Source organism: Solanum stenotomum, chromosome 9 (genome assembly GCF_019186545.1).
Source record: "Solanum stenotomum isolate F172 chromosome 9, ASM1918654v1, whole genome shotgun sequence".
Classification (NCBI taxonomy): Eukaryota; Viridiplantae; Streptophyta; class Magnoliopsida; order Solanales; family Solanaceae; genus Solanum; species Solanum stenotomum.
In genome coordinates this window covers 54988079-54992088 of record NC_064290.1, presented here as the reverse complement: position 1 = coordinate 54992088, position 4010 = coordinate 54988079, and positions in this window count along the sequence as shown.

The window sequence follows — 4010 nt, the reverse complement described above, 5'->3', positions numbered from 1 at the left end:
ATATATTGGACCCTAAACTTGGCTTCAAATTTTAACTTTGACCTCCAACTTTCATAGTGCACAAATAGGCACTTTAACTTGTATAAAGTAGAACAAGTAAACACACGAGTCCTACATGGCACAATACACGTAGGACACCACGTAGGACAAAAAATGACATGTAGGATGCCATGTAGGACATGTGTGTCTATTTGTTCTATTTTATACAAGTTAAAGTGCCTATTAGTGCACTATGAAAGTTGGAGGTCAAAGTTAAAATTTGAAGCCAAGTTTAGGGTCCAATATATGTATTATGCCAAATTAAAATGTTATCAAAAAAAAAATAGGTCATTCTTTTTTAAACAGACAAAAAAAAGAGGGAGTAAATTTTTTTGAGTTTCATACGTCAACTATTGAGAGTGTGAGAAATACAACAACAACAACATACCCAATGGAATCCCACTACGTGGGGTCTGGGGAGGGTAGATTGTACGCATACCTTACCACTACCTCGTGGAGGTAGAGAGGCTGTTTCCGGAGGACCCTCAGCTCAAGTACATCAAAATCCAAGTAAAAGAAGAGGAAACAGTATATAAAACATAACATCCAATACGAAAAATAGTGTATAATCAACAAAAGCGACAATAACATCAAGAAATACTGTGAGAGATGAAGTGCAGTAAACAACAAGTGGCTATAGGGATCACAGACAAGAACTACAATTGCAAGGCTAGGACTACTACAAACGCTACCAACCCATACCATCGCAAGGAAAGACAACACGCTAACCCTACTAACCTTCAACCTTAATACGCGACCTCCACTCCTTCCTGTCTAGAGTCATGTCCTCGGTAAGGCGAAGCTGAGCCAAGTCCTAACTAATCACCTCTCCCCAATACTTCTTAGGCCTACCCCTACCCCTCCGCGTACCCTCTACAACCAGCCCCTCACACCTCCTCACTGGGGCGTCTGCGCACCGTCTCTTCACATGTCCAAACCATCTCAGTCTCGCTTCCCTCAGCTTGTCCACCACAGAGGCCACTCTCACCTTTTCCCGGATGACCTCATTCCTAATCCTATCGCTCATAGTGTGCCCACACATCTATCTCAACATCCTCATCTCCGCAACATGCATTTTTTGAACATGTGAGTTCTTGACTGGCCAACACTCCGCTCCATACAGCAAGGCTGGTCTAACTACTTGTAGAACTTGCCTTTAAGTTTAGGTGGAACTTTCTTATCACACAAGACTCCAGAGGCAAGCCTCCATTTCATCCAAGCAACCCCAATGCGATGTGTGACATCATCGTCTATGTCTCCACTTCCTTGGATTACAGACCCAAGATACTTAAAGCTTTCTTTCTTAGGAATGATCTGTGTGTCAAGTCTCACTTCCCCATCTGCCTCATCCAACTCATCGCTGAATTTGCACCCCAAATATTTTGTTTTGGTCCTACTCAACCTGAACCCTTTGGACTCCAGCATTTGTCTCCACACCTCCAACCTCACATTAACTCTGTCCCGCGTCTCATCAATCAGTACTATGTCATCTGCAAATAACATACACCATGGGACCTTCTCCTGAATAGACCGCGTCAACTCATCCATCACCAAAGCAAAAAGAAAAGGGCTAAGGACTGATCCCTGATGCAGCCCCATCTTAACTAGGAAATGTTCTGAGTCTCCTCCAACCGTTCTAACCCGAGTCTTGGCTCCACCATACATGTCCTTTATCGCCCTAATATAAATCATCGGGACACCTTTAGCCTCCAAGCACCTCCAGAGGACATCCCTCGGTACTTTGTTATAGGCCTTTTCAAGGTCAATGAACACCATATGTAGGTCTCTCTTCTTTTCTCTATATTTTTCTACCGGTCTTCGCATAAGATGAATGGCTTCAGTAGTCGATCGTCCCGGCATGAATCCAAACTGATTCTCAGAAATGGACACCCCTCTTCTCACCCTCATCTCCACCACTCTTTCCCAAATCTTCATAGTATGGCTTAGCAGTTTGATACCCCTGTAGTTGTTATAGTTTTGGATATCACCCTTGTTTTTATACAACGGAACCATTGTACTCCACTTCCATTCATCAGGCATCTTTGTTGTCTTAAAAATAACATTAAATAGCCCAGTTAGCCACTCTATACCTGCCTTGTCCGTGCTTTTCCAAAATTCCACTGGAATCTCATCGGGTCCGATCGCTCTTCCCCTGCCCATCCTACTAATAGCACGTATAACCTCCTCGATCCTAAAACACCTACAGTACCCAAAGTCCCGAAGTCTTTCAGAGTGCGCCAAATCACCCAACACAATGTCTCCATCCCCTTCTTCATTTAAAAGTTTGTGAAAGTATCTTCGCCATCTTTGCTTGATGGAGGTATCTTCCACTAATACTTTGCCTTCCTCATCCTTGATACACTTCACTTGGTCCAAGTCGCGAGCCTTCCTCTCTCTTGCTTTTGCGAGCCTATACAATTTCTTATCCCCACCTTTGTCCCCCAGCTCGACATACAAGCGTTCGAAAGCTGTCGTCTTAGCCTTCGTAACTGCTAACTTAGCTTCTGCCTTTGTCATCTTATAAACCTTCTTAAGCGTCCGCTTCTCTTCCTAATCTACGCACTCCACCAACTTTGTGTATGCCACCTTCTTTGCTTCCACTTTGCCTCAAACTTCCTCATTCCACTACCAATCTCCTTTATGGCCTCTAAAGTTACCCCTAGATACCCCTAACACCTTTGAAGCAACTTCCCTAATGCAACTAGCTGCTTTATTCCACATGGTGTCCACATCCCCACTACCACTCCAAGCTCCCATCCCAATCAACTTCTTGCCCATCTCCTGAGAAAGGGCAGGGGTCAAGCCACCCCATTTAATCCTCGGTCGATCAAAAACAATCTTCTTCCTCCTATCCCTCTTAATTTCCAGGTCCATCACCAAAAGCTTGTGTTGGGTAGTAAGATTTTCACTTGGGATAACCTTGCAATCCTCACAGAGACCTCTATCACCCTTCCTAAGGAGTAAGTAATCTATCTGAGTCTTAGCTATCGAGCTACGAAAGGTAACCATGTGGTTCTCCTTCTTCGAAAAGCATGAGTTAGCAATCACCAACGCAAAGGCTTTAGCGAAATCCAGAAGCGAAGTTCCACCTCCATTTCTCTCCCCAAAACCAAAGCCTCCATGAACATCATCAAAGCCACTAGAAGTTGCCCCGATATGGCCATTAAAATCTTCACCAATGACAATTCTCTCGGTGATCGGTATACCTCTAACTACCTCATCCAAATCCTCATAAAAGAGTTTTTTGGCATCCTCGTCCAAGCCCACTTGAGGTGCATAAGCACTAATAACACTCAAAGTACATCCTCCAATGACTAGCTTAATCGTCATCAACCTATCATTGATCCTCCTAACCTCCACCACTTGCTCCCTCAAATCCCTGTCTACTAAAATACCCACTCCATTTTTATCCTTTGAGCCTCCTGAGTACCACAACTTAAACCCGTCGACATCCCGAGCCTTGGAACCTACCCATCTAGTCTCTTGGACACAAGCTATATTTATCTTTCTCTTCTTGAGAATTTTCACTAACTCTAAGGACTTCCCCGTCAACGAACCTATGTTCCATGATCCTACCCTCAATATATGGGGACCCGTACCCCACTTACCACTATTAACCCTCGTCCTTGGCCTCAACCGAAGACATGACTCAATACCACCATCAGATACCAAATCCACTAGAAAGATACTGAATCTAATGTAAAATCTACACAGGAATACACTTAATAATACTGCAACAGGTGTATAGTCTAAAAGACAAGAAAGCCACAACTATACTAACGGTTGAAGCACTGATCCAAACTATGGTAGAAAACAAGAAAGTACTGATCCGAAAAATAGAAGATGGAGTCCTAATCTGAACTAAAATGCCAATCAGAAATAAAATACAGGTAATCAGAGTGTAATGCACAGTGCACAATCAGATAACCATAAAATCTATTCCTATGCTCTTCAAATTATTGAAAGTACGG